Genomic DNA, 21,193 nt, shown 5'->3' on the forward strand with positions numbered 1-21,193 from the left:
ATCAACAGCCTAATTTTAATTGACAATACACATGCTTCCAGTAGTTTTTTTCCACTAGAGATCTTTATTTAAATACTTGCGCCTTGTGTTGGCTGGGATTGGCTCCAGCAGACCCCCCGTGACCCTGTAGTTGGAATATAGCTGGTTGGATAATGGATGGATGGATGATAGGCAGATGCATGTGGAATTATTGCAAGAAAATGCTTCCACACAGGAACTAATTGCCTTTCTTCTTTTGTTAATTGCATGTATTTTTCTGGTAGCGAAATAGAATTTATTTTGCAAATTGGTTTGTGAAACAAAACACTGAGTTACTCTGCAAATTCAGTTTCACATGAATTATTTAGCTCATCTCTAATGTTAATGTCTACCAAAATCACTCCTTTGTTACAGTATATTGCAGCTAGGGTTTATTTTCTTTCCTTATGTTTTTTCTGTTTTACTGTTATTTTTGTTGTTTTTGCATTAATACTTTCCATGTTTTAATGTTATCTTTATTAGATTTGTTAATTAGTTGTTATTTCTATACCGTCTGTTTAACTGGGCATCCATTCCTTGCATTCTGTGGGTTATACTCCTGGAGGCGGGGCCAGTATGACATCACCACTGCTGAGACCTCCCTCTGACTCTTAATTGAGTCAGAGAAGAGGATCTGAGTTGTGGTACACTGATGTGTGAAGGAGTTAATTTAAGTATTTTTTTTCATGTAGATTTACAGGTACCTTCACTCTGTTGATGGATTTATGTTTTTGGTTTATGTATTGAGATTTAATTGCTTTGAATTGCCTTTTAGGCAGCTCCTTTTTTTGTGCATAAATGTTGCTATTTATAAAGGTTCTTTGGTTCAGACTTCTCTTCTAGCCAGGGTTTTTCACGGTTTCTCTCCCTTGAGAGACATCTTACAATATTTTGAGACATTAAACACAGCTGATGTCACCATTTTTGCCTGATTAGGCCAAAGCCTGCAGGTAGCAGTTGTGGGTTTGCTAAACTGGGGTGAGCCACTTCTGGGCTTGCAGTGACGTTCCCAGCCTTCTTTGTCAAGTTGGAGACTATAAATCAGAAACCACACTTTGGTGTTGCGAAAAAGTGTTTCTCAGTTTCACCTGCTGTTCCTTTTTGTCAGGAAATTGGTACATCTATTGACAGGTGGAGGCTGGGTGAGTTTAGATGAGAATAGATTAATTACAAGAGGAAATTTAGATGCAGACATCAGTAGAAACATATAAAGACAAATAATACAATTAATCAATCAATAAATCAGAAATTGCAAAATGAATTTGAAGAGTATCAGTATTTAGTATGGACCGTTGAGAGGAAGCATTGAACTGACTGATAGCAGTGGGCAGAAAAGATCTCCAGAGGCACTTCTTAGCACACCGTGGTGGAATGAGTCTGTGGTTAAAAGGAATGGAGGGGATTTTTCATGATAGCAGCTAATTTTGCCACCAAATTCTTTCCCACAACAGAGTGGAGGATTTCAGGACACTAAACACTGAGCTGAAGTTCACAAACAAAACCCTTATGTAGATCCCTGGGTGGTCAAGATGTTGCAGACCCATACTGACTGCATCATCCATTGACCAGTTTTTTCTGTAGGCAAACTAAAGAGGGTCCAACAGGGGAACTGCAGAGTAATGTTATCATCTGCCTTATCTCTTTTTACGTCTTAATCTCTTGAGAATGTTCAGTGATTCCTTCTGTAACTTTAGTTATAGAGGTAATATAGTTATTGCACATGAAGCATTTTGGCATACAGCACACATTAAAAGAAATATATAACGTTTTTCTTAGAAATGTCATGAAGAGAAACAGAATGTTCCAGGAGATAACTGAAGAAAGGGGCTGATGTCATGTTCTTTCAAGATTTAACGCTTGTCACATTCACAGTTTTCCATAAAAGAGTAAGAGATGAACTTAAGAGATATTGAAGGACATGAATATAGTAGAAGTGAGACTTTAATTTGGGTATGCTTATTGAGTGTGTAAGCCAATGAACCAATTAGAGTAAATGTTCACATGGTACCAATCAGAGTAAGTAATAATTCAGCACTGTTATGCAAATGCTGTGATCTTTAAGAAAGACTTTCTGTCTCTGTTCTATGACCATTGCATCACAGCCTGCAGTGAGGGAGTGTGACCCTCTTCCAGAAGAGAAATTAAAGACACAATGAGCAAGCTTCCTCCTTCCTGGTTATTCGTAGTGATTATTATTTATTGTATATATTTAAGGTAACAGTTTCTTCCAGTCATCTCTGCCAGACGAAGTTCAATAAGAGCCTATTTTTTAAAATGCATATTATTGTATCATTACCATTTTGAATGCTAGCTGCACATGCAGTAGGAAAGGTTTTGTGTGTTAAGTGAGTCATTTCAAATTAAGCACACAATTAAGCTGCCAACATTTTATTTTGACTAAAACGTAGAATGTGTTGCAAAACATTTTGGGCGACCTTTGTATTATTTCCTACTTGGTTTGCAGACATCATGCTGAGAGCTGACCAGGGATGAAGAGTTGCCCTTTGTAGAAGCAAACCTTCAAACCATATTGAATGGAGGTTCATATCCACATCAAATCACAGAGAAATTGATACATAGAAAATAAAATGTAACAACAGAGATAAAATGTCCAATCTTTATACTTCAAAGGCATACATTTTAAATGGGACCAAGAGAGACTGAGTATGGCACAGAGTGCTGGCAGAGTGGCATCATTCAGGGTTCACCTGGCATTAGCACTGAGTGCTGGTGAAATCAAGAGGAGGACTTACCACTTCCTCACTTATAAAATTATGAAATTAGCATGACCTTTATGTGGCCATTCTTCATTTTCAGAATACAATGGGGTGTGAACTTTTAACATTAATAAGCAGCCTGTCTGATGAGCAACAGTTGAGTTAGAAGTCTTTCAATAGCATTGCATTAAACTGATTGATTAAGGTATCATTAAGGCACGGACCACAAGACAAGTACAAGAACTGTAGATGTATAACAAGTAGAGTGACAAGTCTCCTCGCCTTCCAAACGCCAACTGCACAAAGAGCGCTCACCGGAAAGTGACTTCTAATGGTGTATTATATTAGCAGGTGACTGCACACTCTTTGTGGTGTTCTTTTGTAACTGAAAGAATTCTTGATCTTTTCTATTGAAGAGACACATTGAAGCTCTGAATGAGACTCTCTGCCAGTCCATTAGTGGAGAGACAAAAAAAAAGCGCATGTAATAGTATGCTAATTACAGCTTCCCTGAACAAATACACTGAGCTGCCAGTGAAGGGCTCTGAATGGTGTTGTCAATGATATTGTGCTCAGACACACCTGCTTGAGCGAAAGAAGCAGTTCAAAGACTCTGCTGCTAGAAACGTGCGTCTGGCCTTTGTCATGCATCAGAAATCACTGCCTTCTAAGCTAAGATCATGGGCAGAGATGTGAGACAATAACTCATGCTGCTGCCCCACAGATTTTAGTGATATTTGCCTATTTTCCTGACCAACCACAGTGTGAGTTGAGCTGCCATGTTTTGAGCACTTCTTTGTTGGTTTTCTCTTTCCCCCACCTCATTCAGAAAAGAAAACTTGGGTTAGATTAATTAGTGTTTCTGAACTGACCTCATGATTATTGAACATGACCTGAAATGGACCAATGTTCAATCCAATACTTGGTCTGTCTTAGCTCAAAAAACATATGGGGTCAGCTGGCCTCTACAGCACTGTAGACCACATTGCAAGATTCAGTAAATGGATCAAGTTATGTAATACAGTAAATTTCACATCTATGTACTCAATCAGTGAGCAAATGTTTAGGACCACTATACTGATGCATGGTGGGGCCTCTTTTTGCTGTCAAAACAGCCTCAATTCTTTGTGACATGGATTCCACAAGGTGTTGGTGTGGTGTGGTGTTGTGTGGTTTTTCTGGGTATAACTGCACCACACAGTTTTTGCAGATTTGTCAGCTTCACATTCATGCTGGGCAGGTCCCATTCTACCACATTCCAGAGCTGTTCTACTGGCCTGAGATCTGGTGACTGGAAAGGCCACTGAAGCACACTTGTTGTCATGTTCATGAAACCAGTTTGAGACAACCGTTGCTTTCCGACATGATGCATTATCATGCTGGAATTAGCCATTAGAAGATTGGTAAATTGTGGTCTTGAAGGGATGCACATGTCAGTAACAAAAGTGGTATTAACTGATCAAAAGTGTACAAAGAAAACATTCCCTACGCCATTGAACCACCACTAGCGTTCTGGACTATTAACACAAGGAAGGTTGGATACAGGATTCATGTGCCAAATTCTGATCTTACCATCTCTGTACCTCAGCTGATAATGAGATTTATCAGGCCAGGCTACGTCAAGTCTTCTAACATCCAGTTTTGGTGAGACTGAGTCCACTGCAGCCTCAGGTTTCTGTTCTTGGGTGACAGGAATTTAACCCAAAGTGGTCTTCTGCTGTTGTAGCCCATCTACCTCAAGTTCTAACATGTTGTGCATTCGGAGATGCTTTTCTGCTCACCACTGCTACACAGAGAGGGTATCTGAGTTAATGGAGCTTCTCCTTTCTCTCTGACCCGACCAATCTGGCCATTCTTTTCTGATGTCTGTTATCAAGAAGGAGTGCCCATGTGCAGAACTGACATTCACTTCATGTTTTCTGCTTTTTGCACCTTTTTGAGGAAATTCTAGTGACTGTTGTGCATTAAAGTCCCAGGAGATCAAAAGTTACAGAAATATTCAGATCAGCCAGTCTGGAACCAGCAATCATGCCACTAAGATTACATTTTTCCCCATTCTGCTCTTTGATATAAACATTAGTTGAAGATCCTGATCTGTATCTGCATGTGCTGCCTCCACATTGTGGGCTGGTTAGATAATTGCATAGATAAGCAGGTGTACTGGTGTTTCTGATCATTTGCTCCCTGAGTGTATATACAGTGGGGGAAATAAGTATTTGCATGATGGAATAGAAGAAATTGATTCTATGGACAGGTGTGTTTTATACACATAACAAATTGTGATCAGGAGTATCTGTAATTGATTGACTGATTGATTGATTGATTGATTGAAATATATGTGCCACATGGGCACACAGCCAATATGTGGGAGCCAGAATTCTGGCTCGGTTGTAGGAAATCAAATACTTATTTCACTCAAATGACAATTTATAACTTTTATGTAATATGTTCTTTCTGGATTTTTGGTTCATATTCTGTCTATCTCCATTAAAATGAAACTACCATAAAAATTAGAGACTGTTCATTTCTTTGTAAGTGTGCAAACGTACAAATTTAGCAGGGGATCAAATACTTATTTTCCCGACTGAATCTAATATAGTGCCTTTCACATCTGTTTTATAATTAGATAGATAGATAGATAGATAGATAGATAGATAGATAGATAGATAGATAGATAGATAGATAGATAGTACTTAATTTGCTTCAGAGCAGACAAGCTCAATAAATATAGTAATATTATAACAAACCACAACAATAACCCCCATAAAATATCAAATACACACAAGAATTACAAAAAAGAAGAAAAACATCTGACTTGGCACCCAGTTCATGTGCGTGAACGTGTCATGCCATGGACTGGCTTTCATTCAAGTTTTAGTTCTGCTTGGCACCTGATGCTACTATGTAGGATTCTGACCCTCTGCAGTCCTATCCCTGACATTTGTAAGGACTTAAGGGTCATGTCAATGTTTAAGATGTAAAACATTTGAAGTGTTTTCTAGGGTGAATATTGCCTTTTTTCCTCTTTTGCCCTTGGAGGTTTGATCATCATTGTTTTGTCTTTGTATTTCCAATGAAAGGTCAATCCATCTTTTCTGTAAGGCTTGTTTTAGATATCTGGTAAGGAGCAGTGGCCGTCTTGAAATGACGTCATGCTTATAAGTGACTTTCAGCTCAGGAGGAGTTACATTACATTACATTAGTGCAATGAAAAATAGCAAGAGGAAACTTAATGCTAAAAGTGAATTCCCTAAGACCACAATTACAGGAAAATCTAATCCAAAAAGAAGTCACATCTATATTTAATAGAATACATATTATTGTCTGAATAATTCATAAGCATAATGAATCAGTGTCCTTTTATAATTTTGTATATTTATGCATGGATTAATGGTGACATTTAGCTGTACTCCCTACAGAAAAAAATTGAGAAGAAAATCTATAAACAACTGCAAAATGCTAAAGAGGAGAAGCATTTTAAAAAAGTAAAAGCTTTCGTTCTCATGTGAAGACAAATTATGTGTGGTCAATGCCTCGTCTGAATCCCCTACTCTTTTTATTTAGAGTCTTCCTTTTCACACTCTGTTACATTCTGCTGTCTTTAATATTGCCCAGCAGTGGTCTTCTCTGTCTCCCACATGACATTTCCCCTTTAATCTCCCTTTAGTGATATCGCTTAGCAGTCCATCATGCCTAACAACTGTAAATGTCCCAGTCGTGTCCTTTCCTCTCCTACTCTTCATCTATTCGTCTCAGTATTTCCCTTATTGCTCTTCCCTTCAGTCCAGTTTATTTTCTCCATTCTTTGTCAGAACCGCATCTCACATGCTTCTGAATGTTCAATACTTTATATTCTTTCCTTAGGGCCTACAAGTCTCTCCTCCATAAAGTAAAAATCTCCACATTAAACTTTTTACCATTTTATTTTTTCAGTTCTCCCTTTACTCTGCAGATGAGGAGGACTTTTTCTTTTCTCATTTTGCATATTCTCTCTGTGTCTTTGTCACTGTTACGATTTGGTGGTTCCCTTTTCTTCCCATATAAGCATGGCACAGTGGGTAGCATTGTTTCCTGCAGCTGTGAACACCTGTGTTTTTACTGTACATTTAGCTCACTCAATAAATGCTTGAAATCTAAATTAACACTTAAATTAACACTTAGCTAAATTAACACTTAAAGATATTTCAAAATACATTTCAGGAGATCTGGAAATGCATTCAATATATATTAAAATGAATTAGAGATATAAAAAGTCAGGATAGTAACAAGTTTGCAGATGATACCAAGATAGGTGGATTGGCAGATAATTTGGAATCCATTATATCATTACAGAAGGACTTGGATAGCATACATGCTTGGGCAAATTGGTGGCAGATGAAGTTTAATGTCAGTAAATGTGAAGTATTACACAAAGGAAGTAGACACGTTAGATTTGAATACACAATTGGAGGATTGAAAATTTAAAATACACCTTATGAGAAGGATTTAGTAGTTGTAGTAGACTCAACACTTTCAACTGCCAGACAGTGTACAGAGGCTTGTAAGAAGGAATTTGAGGCTAGCGTAAATTCACACCCGATCTGACGCTTTTCATTTTCAAATAATATTCCATTAGTGTGATGATGTATTCTGATTGGTACTATTCAGGTCATAAAATGATTTCTTCAAAATGTCACATATATTGTCTCTTTCTTTCAGGTGTGCAATAGAAACCACAGCATAGAGAGAAGTGTGCGCATTGCAGCAGGTACACATGTCATAAATGCAGGAAGGACGGCCCTTGCGTATTTGTGAACTGTTAACATTTGAATTTGATGATTACATATAGCGCTGAACTGACCTCATAAAAGGTCATAAAATGAATAATTCCAAATATCAAATATACCTACGTCTCTGTTTTTTGGGGGTTTTTTTGACATTATAAACCATAAGGTGATACTAATTCAGCATGCGCAGGAACACTCAATAAAACTGAATTAAAAAAAATAAAGTGACAGTGAGATACGAAGAAGACAGATTCGCCAGCGTTTGTGTGTCAGCTTTTATCTCTCTGGATCAGAGAATGTCCAATTCCATTGCCTCAAAACACCACTCACATCTACAATTACTCCCAGTTTCAAACATAAACTAGGGCGGTGGTATGTCTCGTGATCATGACTGATAGAATAAAAGTGAAAAAAAAAAAAACGGTAACTTTTACAAGTACAGTACTATAAATGTACTGACGCAAGCCAAATGTGCGTGTGTACTGTATAATATTAACAATAAGAGCAACTCACTACTGAAAACAGCAAATATAGGGGGCAGTAGGGATTGAACCGGGGACTCTTGATTACAAGTCAGCAAATCTTACCGCTACGCCATGGAAGCTGTTGTATCATCCTTGAACCTTTTATGAAAGTGTTTATTTGATCTTTGGACTTCAGGCTTCACACATTCTATAGTTTATGCCTACATTTTGTAACATTTATTAATAAAATATGAAAAAGTTTCTGTTTTAACAATGTGTTTACACAGATTATTGTAGAAACGGAACACACATGAAATGCATGTGTTCCAAATAGCAATCTATTATTTCCACTCTAAAACCGCAGCACTTCACTCCCAGATAATCAAACAAGGCATGAGCTGGGAAAATTTAGTGAACATTCTTGCTGCTTGTCTTAATCAGCACATTTACAGGACAAAAGACGCTGACGGAGAGGCGCAAATGGATTTAAGATGGGCTGGATTTACGAGTTGTCTCGTAGGCTCTGGTAATTCTAGTGTTAAAAGAGCTGAGCCTTTTCAGTTTAAGCAAAAGAAGATTAAGAGGTGACATGATTGAAGTGTTTAAAATTATGATCTTGAAAACTTGTTATGAGTAAATTTCACACAAACAGGTTTTTCTTTGCACAGAGAACCACAGACACTTGGAATAAGTGACCAAGTCGTGTGGTAGACAGTAGGACATATTCATAAGATATTTCAAATATGACTTACTGTAAAATATCTTTCAAAATTCTTTCAAAGGGGCTTTAAGATACTTTTAAACAAAGTTGAGGTATCTTGAAATGAATCCCATATAACTGAAAATAGACTGGAAGCTATTATCAGCCTAGAGCTGCTATTCAATTAAAAAGTACTTGAAAGAGTATTTTTTTTTTCAGAAACTAACTGCATATTAATCACAATTTATCGTATTACCTTCTAGCGTATTGATATTTTTCTATAAAGCAGGAAAAACTCAGTGTTTAATTTCTAATTAAAAAGCCATTTTAATGACCACTTGCCTCTGGAAATTAAACTATTTCAGTTAGTTTATTGAACAGTTTTGTGTTACATAAACAATGCCCAATGACTATCAAACACTCACGGCTGTTACAGAGAGAAGAGAATTCATGAATATGACTGTAAATGTGTATAGATTAGCCTTTTAAATAGCAAAGTATAGACTGAAAAAGACTCCTAAATGTGTATCTGATAGGGTTATTTATTTAGATGTTTTAAATTGCGTGTTGTCATTGAATGTATCATTTATGAAAAATAAGTCTATCTAAACCTTTAGCCCAAATGAATGGAAATATTAGCATGATCAGTTTGCACTTATTATTGCCTAGTTGTATTGGTTACAGTATAATATAGGCTAATGTAGGTTATAATTTAGGTTACAGTAGGTAACATACATTTAATTAAGCAATGATAACGTGCCATGTCTGCGTTTAGGGGGTCTAAGAGTGAGGTATGTGGAATCGAGTGATTCTATTCTGTGTCATTTGCTATTTAGCTGCACAGACATGAGTAGCACCTAAACCGTGCTGTTTCAGGTCAGATATCCCTTCCTGAATGACCAAAAAAGCTCCACAGCAAATGTATTAGTCACCAAGGACAAGTCTAACACACTGTCATTCTCACTCGTGTTTCAAGGGTGACCGTGCATTAGCAGACATCACTGCATGTCGCGTCTTGTACTGGACATTCCGCTATACTGTGCATCAAAATGAGTAAGCAGCATAATGGCAAGGATGATGCTGACATGCAGTGTCACTGAGCGCATAGTACTTGTCCGTCTACAATGTTAGCGTGACACAAAAATGAAAATTATTCATTCCGCTTATACAGCGGTTTTTATTTTTTCTCATGTTATTCTCTACACTTTGAAGAGCTAGTGTATATATAAAATGCTGTGTATTGGAACATAAAATACATCGTACCGTATTGAATCAGTGAGGGATTTGATCCATATTTTTGTACAGATCGTTTCATATATACACTAGCTCTTCAAACACCTAAACAGCATTCCCATGTCTATCTCCATGAACAAGAAACACAGACAATCTCATTACTTTTCAATCAATCCTTGTACATTAAACATCCAACAACATGCTACCTAGTAATGTAAATGTTCTACTCTGTATTAGCACCGTGTTCAATGTGCCTGACAGATCGAGTACGACTTCCTGTGTACATCTGTACAAAGGGCAAATGCAGAATCTCTCTCTTACTAACTAGATCTGTAGCATTCTGTGATCCTCCTACCATGGTGGAAATGATGAGAGCTGAGTTTGATTTCTAGCCCAGTCTCTCTCTGTCTGCGTGTAGTTTCCACATTCTAACTGTGTTCATGTTCATCATCTTCAGATGCTCATATTTTCCTTCCCATATTCTGAAGACCTGTGTGCTCATTTATAACTTGTACGAGTGAGAGTACCCTGCAATGGACCAGTGCCTCTTTCGGCAGTGGCCCCTGCTTTCCACTAAATGACTTTAGGATAGGCTCCTGCAACTACTACACACAACTCGGAATTAAATTAATAGGTTCAAAAACATCCAGGATTAAATCACTTAGAGATCTGTACATATATGTCTTTGCATCCTAACAACAATTACACTCCAAATGTAACTCTCTAGCAACACATTTCTTTCACTACCTTCAAATTAGAAACTTTGTTAAACAAAAACTGCCTAATTTCCCTCACCACCCACCTACCTCTATACCAGAAAAAAATATTGACCAGTCTTGAGGACTCAAACAGCATTTCTGTAACATATAAAAACATTTCAAAGTCCCTCCCTTTCAAAGATCCCAGAGTAGAGTGGGAAAAGGATCTCTTCCTCAACATCTCAGAAAAGGAGTGGAAGGCAGCGATGCACAGAATTCACTCGAGCTCCATATGCGCAAAGCATACAATTATTCAACTTAAAATTATATATCGAGTGCATCTGTCACGTTTATAATTGTCCAAAATGTTTTCTGGGCAAGATCCGACCTGCGAATGTTGCAATCAAGTTCCAGCCCTATTGGGCCACATATTTTGGGCCTGCACCAAATTAACACCATTTTGGACAAAAATTTTAAATGCCTATCAGACAGCCTAGGCGTCATAAGCCCCCCTAATCCACTAACAGCAGAGTTTTTAGGGTACTCCCAGATGGGCTTAAAGTGGAAAAGGACAAACTGTAATCGCCTTCACTACACTATTGGCACGTAGACTTATCTTGCTCAACTGGATGAATCCTAACTCTCCTATTTTAAGTCAGTGGATAACTGATGTTATATATTATCTGAAATTGGAAAAAAAATCCAATTCTCACTTGGAGGATTTGTACAAAACTTTATCAAAACCTGGCAGGATCTGATAAATAACATTTTAGAATAAGCATTTAAATTGAGGTTGTGGATTCTCTCCCCTCTTTTTCTTTTTCTATTCTATCTATTTTTATGTATTTACATATTTTTACTATTATTAAAATGCTACTCTGCTGACCTAGCTCTGTTTCTCATGGGTGGGGGTCGATTTGTTTCAAGACAGTTTTGTTAAACTTTTATGGTTTTAATGAAATAAAATATAAAAATAACTAAAAAAAAACAAAAAAAACAAAATCTGAATGGATGGATGGGTAACCCATGTGATCCTGCAGCTTTGCACTTTAAAGTGCCACTCCTTAGCCACACAGAGTATGCCCTTTAGGAAACAGCCGGCACTGTTGATTAAACAAAGCTCCAATTTATAAGAGAGACAGCGTCTACAAGAGGCATGGCTGAAGTCCATGGTCTCTGTGATTGTTTAAAGAAGCCAGCAGTCTGAGTCTGCTGCTTTCAGACCCATAAAACTGACATAGCAGAGCTGGTGAAGATGCCTGAGCAGAACGTAAACTTACACACTGTAGCAAAGTGCATTGTAAAATTTAATAAGCACTTGAGGCCTGAGTGGACTCCCAGCTGCTTCCCTGTCACATTCAAAGAGAGCTTTATTTACATAGCAGGCATTGTTGAGAAAAGTTAATTACGCAATAAGACGAGAGATCAGCACAAAGCTGGCAATGGGATCACTCACTTCCATTATTGGTTATGTGGCCAAAGAGAACTGATTGATTCATCAACTCAGAGGACAGAAATCAGCCAGCCAAGAGAACCATTAGGTCTGCTAAATCAGCCATACTGATTGTTCATGGTTAGTAACTTAATTAGTATTGCTTCCTTGTTACTGCTTCAGGGATCCGGGTTCAAATTTCCAGTCCAGCCATTGTCTGTGTGAATTTTCTCTGGACACCAGCATTGAGTTCATGGCCTGGTCACACTATCTGTGTGTGGTTTACACACAGCTTTATTTTCAGGGTACTCTGGCTCCCCTAAGAGTTGTGCCAGTCATTGTGACTGGTGACTCTAAGTTGACCCAGCAAATTTTAAAATGTTATTGTAATGTATTATGTTGAGGCAGATTCAACCACCTCTGAGTCTGTCAAGATGAGTTACCTCTGTGAAGATGCCGACTCCTACTTTGTGCCTAATGTTGCCAGGATATGCTCTGGCTCTCCACAATTCTAAATTTGAGTTAACCTGGATCGACAAATTGTACAAATTTAGTAACCAATATATTGATATATTCAGACCTTTTAGTAAAACTGAGCTTTTATCTTGTACACAATTTCTTTTCAGTAAAATGCATTCAGGTCAAGATGAATGAACAAATATGACAAATTAGCAAGACCTCTGATAAGAGACAATGAAAGAAAGATGGTGGGGAAAGGAGAAGGAACTTTGTTAAATCTGATTTTCAAGGCACTTTGTGATGATGCTTACTATGTAAAGGCCATACGTTTTCTAAACCTGTGGTTCAAGATCCCAGCCCGGGATCCGCACTCAATCACATTCACATACACGCCTACACTGACAGTCGTAGAAGACCGCCGGTCAGCCTAACATGCACGTCTTTATATGTAATATACAGACACATGGAGAACATTTAAATAGAACAGTTGAATTCACCATAGTAAAGGATCAGTAGTAAGAATTAAAACCAGTCCTTTGAAGCTATGAGGCAGAAGCACCTTAAAAGGCCCTATTAAAAGGTACTAATTTGGCTTCCATGACAGTCCCTTTCGGATTATACAAACATTAATTTGACTGGGATTCCCTCCCATTTCTATGAGGTAGTTGTGGCCCCTGCGTGCCAATATACAATAAAGATAACTACTATAAGGTGCTCACTATCAGCTCATGGCTATTGTTGAAAGTCTTCCTTGTAATTTATTACACATCAGATTAGCTTGTTTCCTCCCACAGTCCAAAGACATGCAGGTTAAGTGAACTGGCACTGCTAAATCGTCCCTTGTGTGTGTGTGTGTGTGTGTGTGCGCACCCTGCGATGGACTGGCACCCTGTGCAGGTGTTGTTCTTACCTCGTTCCTGGTGCTTGCAGCTTCCCCACAACCCTGCTCAGGATGAATCATGTTTCAAAATGGATGATAGATAGATAGATAGATAGATAGATAGATAGATAGATAGATAGATAGATAGAATTCTTTATTGTCATTATGCCTACACATAACAACATTTTTCATTTTCTAGGACTCGGCTTCAAGGCAGACTACTTAAAATACATAATACACTATAAATAATAAAATAAACATAATAAGTATAAAAGACAGAAGCATTAAAACATCATCAAGTCCAGACTTTTCCTGAGGTAGAACGCCTGCAGGGACCAGTGATCTGTGAGCGTGGGTCTGCAGGGGAGGAATATGAGTGTGTATGTTTGATTACGAGGGAAAGAACGAATGGATCTTGTTAATTTGAAATGCTTTGTAAACTCCTTGTGACAGTGTAAAGGACACCATCTAAAATACAGAATAACAGACTAATAAAGCTTGCAATTCTGTTCCCTTTTTATGAACCTCAGGACATTTTGACTTCCATTTGCAGTTATCACCAGTCCACCATTAAAAATGCTGGCCTGGTGGTTGATCCCTATCTAATCCTCAATCATCTTTTTTGGTGCTCCTGACATTTTGTACACTCTTTTAAGTGAAATGACTTGCAACTGAATATGAAATGGCATTCACTCCTGTCGCTAACCGCTTCATATTACCATCAGCAGCAAAATTATTGCAGATGTCTGAGATGATTTCATAAATCCAACTGACCTGAGCAGAGTGCAATGATACAGCTCACCTTTTATCACTCCAGTGTTTATTGGCAGGTCTCACGCAGAGAAGTCATCTGGACAGGGAGGAGAATCAGCCTCCATAAAGATTCAGAATATAATGGGCATCCGAAAAGCAGGCACACAGAGTGGAAATAAAACACACTGTAAAACTAATTATTATGACCTCTGATTTTCATTAATTATATATTTATGCAGGCAGCACGGTGGGGCAGTGGTAGCGCTGCTGCCTCGCAGTTAGGAGACCTGGGTTCACTTCCCGGGTCCTCCCTGCGTGGAATTTGCATGTTCTCCCTGTGTCTGCGTGGGTTTCCTCCCAAAATCCAAAGACATGCAGGTTGGGTGCATTGGTGATCCTAAATTGTCCCTAGTGTGTGCTTGGTGACTGTGTGTGTGTGCCTCGTGGTGGGCTAGTGCCCTGCCCGGAGTTTGTTCCTGCCTTGTGCCCTGTGCTGGGTGGGATTGGCTCCAGCAGACCCCTGTGACCCTGTGTTAGGATATAGTGGGTTGGATAATGGATGGAAATGGATTTATTCATGCTCTTGCAGAGTTTAATCAGGACAATCCATATATGGAATCGGGGGTTTTGACAGTCAAGAATTCTAAATATTTGGTCAGAAATGGTGTGCCTGGCATATTTAGAAAGTTCATTTTTGTTTACATGTACAACTTTGCCATTTTTGTTTTTCCTGATGACCAGCACTATTTTAGAGCATTCGTATTTGCTGTTTCTCTGGCAATGGTTCCCAGAATGCTCCACGGTATGCTGGTTGGTGATGTCATCAGAGCGACAGTTTAAAGATCATCATCAGCAGTTCCGGGGTACCTGAGTTTGATAGATAAACCCTGCTTCATTCTGCTAAAAACTTTCATTTTACCCTTCTTGGTTATTGAATTTCTGCTCTTGTTTTTTTTTTATTTTGATTTCTAGTTCTGATGCTCAGTCATGTTATCCTCCAGTTTTGACCATTGCCCATTTTCTGATTATGATTCTCCTGGTTTCTTTTACTGTCTTTCACAAGTCACTACACTAATAATTATTGCATTTTCTCCAATGAGGGTTTTCATAATCAAGACTTGTTGGTAATTAGAAATAACACTGAAATTGCTACATACAGTATATACTCGCGTATAAGTCGGGTCTTGAAACCCGAAAAATCGATCATAAAATCAGACCCTGACTTATATGCCCGTTCAAAAATATGACACTTAATTTTTTTGTTTCCTTCAACCTTGCACCAGTTTCTAAGACACATTGAATTTTGTTGCAGCAGCGCAGTTACCAATTTCTTTCACCACTTCAACAACTTTTAATTTAAAACCAGCTTCATATTTTCTTCTGAACGAACGCTCCATTGTAGATAAGGGATGCTCTTACTATCAAGGTGTATGAGGGTGTGAGATACAATAAACACAAAACAGTGCAAACATTGCTTTGGAATAGTTTGGGTATTACAGTGTGGTCACATATGCATAATACACATAGAAAAAAGGCAGTGTGCTCCATGGTTACTCTCTCAGGTGGGCTTTAGCATATCATAATCTCTTGAACTAATAGCGTGAGTTTTCCGCAATCGACTTAAACGAAATTATAAAATACTGTAAATTATACGGTAAAATCAAGCCCAGACTTCAAATTTTTATCAAAGCAGTTTTTCAGTTAAATAGTGGATCATATCCTCAAAGACACCTAGTGGAGACTAAGCTGAAGTACACCACATTATGCGACTTTTCCAGTGATTTTCAGTTGTAGCCTTTATCTACATTTTCTTAGTGTGTCAGTGGCAGTCAGCAGTGCACTTGTGCTCCCATGACGGTAGTCATATAATGTAACATGTCCAGCTATTCACTCCAACTAGCCTACAATTCACTCAAACAAAACCAAACAGGCTTGATTTTGTCTTTAGTTGCAGAAGTGTGCATCAAAGCTGGCAACCAATGAATGTTCATCTGGAAAAACAAAATTATATAATGCATTGATGAGAAATAATGGAAAAAAATTGAATGTGGCTGTTTCAGACCTCACAAACAGAAAGGAGACTCATCTGTCTGATGTCTTGTGTTTTATGTGCAATGACAAAATGAACTCACCATACCTGTTAACCATTCATACAGCACCGGCTCCATCAGACAGCACGCTATTGGTTGTCAGGAAAAGGGGGTTTGCTCAACTGCAACATCATCACAGTGTTGCTAAATTTGACACATCCAATGATATTGACTGACATGGTCCTGAGATGGGATCAATCAACTCACTCAGCAAGTCTGATATACCCCACAACTAGAAATAACGTCACCAGAGTCATCAGAATTGTGGCTTTGTCTGACTTTGACTGTGACCTCATCTCCTTCCCCAGATGTAACTCATAAGTGACCCCCTATAGAGCCTCACCATGCTGTTGTTTATGACAAGTGTTAATGGGTTTCACATTTCCTGATGTATGTTAATTAAGCTGGAGCTGCTCAGTTTAATGTAATTGTTCAGATATGTAAATGTTGTATATTTTAGCAATTTACTGTTAATGCATTGTAGCTGTCAATTAAGGCAGGAGCTCTGAGCCAGTACTCAGTGAGGAGTGCTAGATAGAAATAAATTAAATTGAATACAAAGAGCACAACTTCATGTCCAAATGTGCAGCAAATGACAGAGATGTAGTGGAAGCACAGACTTTTAAAAAGTAACTGAATTAAATTTGTTATTGTTATTATTATTATTATTTAGTAGAAACCTTTATCCAAGGTGATTTACAACGCAAGTTGTAATGCATACAAGAATGATTAGATGGTACAAGCATCAAAAAAACACAGAGATCAACATAAAAAAATCCTCCCAAGAGGCAGTAGTACTTCTGCTCTATAATTATACCTGCAGTTACAGTACACTAAGACAAAAATCAGCATCCTAAACTCTCTATCAGTACAACAGCAGCTATCCTGTAAAAGAGACACCAAGTAGTTTAAGTATAGTTTCAAATAGTTTAAAAATAGTTAATATAAATATTGACGGCCATAATTAATGGAGGACCGGGGGAGTAGATTTGGCACTGCTTCCCCCCCAGAGAGCTAGATGGCAGCCCTTGGCGTTGCAGCGGCACCTCAAAAATTCTGCAGGGCCTCCTGAGAGTTGGAGTTTAGCAAAGCCTAGTTGGGTTCTGTGAGGGCCACCAATAGGGGGGCTTTAGAGCCCTACTCTGTGCTTCCACCACACCGGGGAATACTTCCAGATAATGGTGATGGACCACCTGAAATGCTCCCTGGTGCAGCAAAAAAGTGACAGGCTCATTTCAGTCGGGAGGAAGGGACATGAAGCTTGCTGGAGAAAGAGTGGAGGTGGAAGAGACAGACAGAGAGAGAGAAAAAAAAGAAAAGGCTCTGTTGTGTGCTGTTTATTCTGCTTTATTGTATTGTGCTGAGCAGGTGGAAACGACTGAAAAGCATTTCCCACTAAATAAAGCCTGTGTGTTGCTGGACTTGTGCCTGGTGTCTGTCTGTGTCAGGTATGGGGAGCTCGTGTGCCCCCTGGTGGCCACTATATATATATATATATATATATATATATATATATAAAAGGTCTGTGATACGGCTTGCATATTTGTAGTTGGAAATTAGCACAAGGAGCAAATGCGTCACATACCTTTAAATAGTTTTTTATTTCTAAGCCTCCTATCAGGAATCATCATCAGAGGAAAATGATTAGACTTACAGGAATACAAATAAGGAGAGGAGGATAAGGAAGGATTGTGGATTTTCTTGTGGAGATATATATATATATATATATATATATATATATATATATATATATATATATATATATATATATATATATATATATATATATATATTTGTAGTTGTGTTTGTCTGGTTTCAAAAATACTGCAGCTTCTCATGGGGTTTGGCAATGACTTGAATGCAAATAATTTTGCAGTTCAAGTGTCTTCATTTGAAATATTCATAGCAAAACACTTTACACAAAAATAAAGAGAAATAATGATAATAGAAAAGAAAGGTTCTTATATAAAATGTTTCAGTTCAGGTCTTGTATATCTTGTTATATTTTTTTCACAAGTCATATGTTCACACATCAAATTTGCAGACGTGATAGACAATCAGAAAACTGTGTGCCGTCATTACCCGAATGAAAACAAGGCAAATGAAACAGTTACAATCCTAGCAGAGTAAAGACTGACTAAAATTTTATTACTGCCGGTCAGGTAAAGCTGAGAATTAAGGGAGTTCAATTCCAAGTTAGCTTTAGGGGATAAAGTGAACATCCATTATCTGTGTAGTTATGAGAATCTCACATACTAAACAAATTTAGCAAACACTCTTGGGCATTTTAACATTAAGGTTAAACATTCTAAGACTAGCTCTTTCAATATGCTTATAGTGAAGGAGGGCACCACTATGTACTACCAAAAACACAGAAAAAGAGTACTATAAAATTAAATTGAAAATTATTTTCAAAAATATGAAAAGGAAGAATAATTAGGAGGACCCAGTGTCAAAGTTTGACCAAGACAGCCAGGCTATGTACTGTATGTTAATATCCAGAGAAATAACTGAAATGCAGAAATATGTCCATCTGTAATAAGTGTGTACATTTAATATGTCACTGTGCTCTGTGCAAATATATTTTATAAATATACTTTTCTTTCTACTCACATGCACAGTTCACACATTTAGCACAGAGCCTCATCATTTAAAACTGCTAGGCAAAGCATAAGACAAGACAGATAAAAGCAGCTGGGGAACCATGCACTATTTTTTGTCTGTGAGTCAGCATGAAATTGTATCCTCTTTGCCATGTTTGGAATTGTATTATTCACCTAAGTGGGGGTCTGCACATGAAGAAAGAGTATAAAGTATTGAAACATAGTCTGGCACACCTTTGAAGCCGATGGACGGATGGGAGATAAATCCTTCCAACGCAGCGAGGAAAATGGCAGTCTCTACACAAACTGGGTTCTTGCCATTGGCTTCCTTCATTTGTTATGCAGCGTAAGCCATCATTAAAGAAAGCTGTTATTTCTCCTGTATGATTTCTTACCGCTGTATCATTAAAGGAGGGGTATCGCCTTTTTATATTATATTTATATACATTTGGGTTATGTAACACGCCGCAATTACAAAAGAACTCATTCCAACAAGGGAGCTAACACCCCCAGCTGGATACACCATCTAGAAAAGTTTTATTGTGTATCAAACATATCTCATGGTGACACAGACGTGAAACCACCAATCACACAAATGAAAAGCAACCTCCTCAACACTTCGTACAGCTGACAATCACAGCTGTCAAACACAATTGGTCATTTACAGTCCCGGGGACTTGGATGTAGCCTTAAGCCAATTCTATGTGGTAGGAAAAAAAATACGGAGATGAGAATATCAACCCATGCTGTGACTCTCACAAATCTACCACGCCAAAGAAAAAATGGATTTTATTTAGGGACTGCAGAAAAGCTTTCCCTTTTTTCAAACACATTCCCAATGATGTATGACTAAAGTTTTGTGCACTCATTTTCAGTTGCACACATAGGAAATCCAGATACTGATGACCACCTGTCCACTTCCCATTCACAAAAAGCTATTGAGGAGCGTCCATTCTTCTGGCAAAAATTCAACCACACTAAATAAATTAAGCTAATAAAGGAAATTTGGTGTTCTATTGAGGATAGAACTCAATGCATATAATAAACAGCGCATTCACATTCAGTATAGACTTTGAAAACAAACAAAATGAACTGCGGCACTCCAAAAAGTCATAGTGAAGGTATATGCACTGTTAAATGCACCTAGATTATCCATGAGTGTAATGTATTACATGTTTAAAAGAGCATCACCAATGTTTATGAAATATAAAATGAAAAATTACAAAAATTAAATGTAATATTAAAAATACATTTAAAAAGATGTGTCATTTTTGATATTGAAGTATATGTGTCTATTTGTGAATTTTGGTCCTCTGTCATAATCTTTCTCTGATGATGATGAGGCATTAAACAAGTCAGGATGTGCATTATGCATGGCCAGGAGTTAACACACATACAGTACACACATGCTACCTGAGTGTTCCTCTTTGGGACTTTGAAATCCTGGCCCACCTTAAGGGTAATCAAAGGCTGAACTCAGACGTATCCAACAACAAGAGGAAAACAAATTCCATCCTTCACAGGTTTCTAGCAGGTGTGATGGCTCAAACAGCCAACAAAACCACAGTTACACGTGCACAGAGCGCTCCTTCTGACCTCCCAAGTTCTCCTTTCTGTCTGCCCATGCTACTTCCATGCAGGCTGTGCTTTTTTCTGATGTTACCTCCTGGTAAAGGGGTGGATTTATGCTCATTTTGAAGGAATTCCCTTAAATAGTTACATTGTCAGGAATTATTTTAGAATGTCTTAAGGCTGCCTCTCTAGAACTTTCTCTGGTAGCCCTCAGTCTGTCTCTACAGGACTTCTGAGCTTCTATACCTATTAAAAGGGACAGGCATTAACACTGCTTGTTCCATATAAGTGGGCACAGGACTCAGTATGTAACACAGAGATACTATCTGGAAGTTTCTACACATAACTTCTTGTTGAAACCAACATCCTCCAAAACACTCAGTTAAATTCTGGCATCCTCAGCCTTTTACTCACATTGCCATTCCCATTATTATGGGGTATTCCAACTCTAAATTACTGAGGAACACACCCGTCTAGCAGCTCCTTACTAACATTACAATTTTTACGGCTCGACTAATAAAACATGGACTATCTTCGGTCCATTTGCTGTCCTTTCTGACCCTGGCACTTCACCTGATCTTTGTCTTTTTACATACTTACGGTATATGCTGGAACTTCAGACTGAATGTAAGGCATGGCCACTCTAGCCTATGGTTTACCTTCAACCGATAGGCTTGGCACTATCCACTTTAATTTCACCATTTTTTTTTTTTTTAGTACAAACAGCATAATTAGTAATGGTAATAATTGCCTTTGAGCTGATTTTCTTATATTGGTGAAGATAAGCATATGCATAAATGTCATCATT

The 21,193-nt window shown here is 38.0% G+C and overlaps 1 protein-coding gene across 3 annotated transcripts in view; it reads left to right on the forward strand.

The window, feature by feature from the left end:
• The window catches only part of htr4 (5-hydroxytryptamine receptor 4), a 485,679-nt gene that overhangs the window by 313,628 nt on the left and 150,858 nt on the right, over positions 1–21,193 (forward strand). The window lies entirely within an intron of this gene.

The sequence above is a fragment of the Polypterus senegalus genome, chromosome 13 (assembly GCF_016835505.1).
Source record: "Polypterus senegalus isolate Bchr_013 chromosome 13, ASM1683550v1, whole genome shotgun sequence".
NCBI lineage: Eukaryota > Metazoa > Chordata > Cladistia > Polypteriformes > Polypteridae > Polypterus > Polypterus senegalus.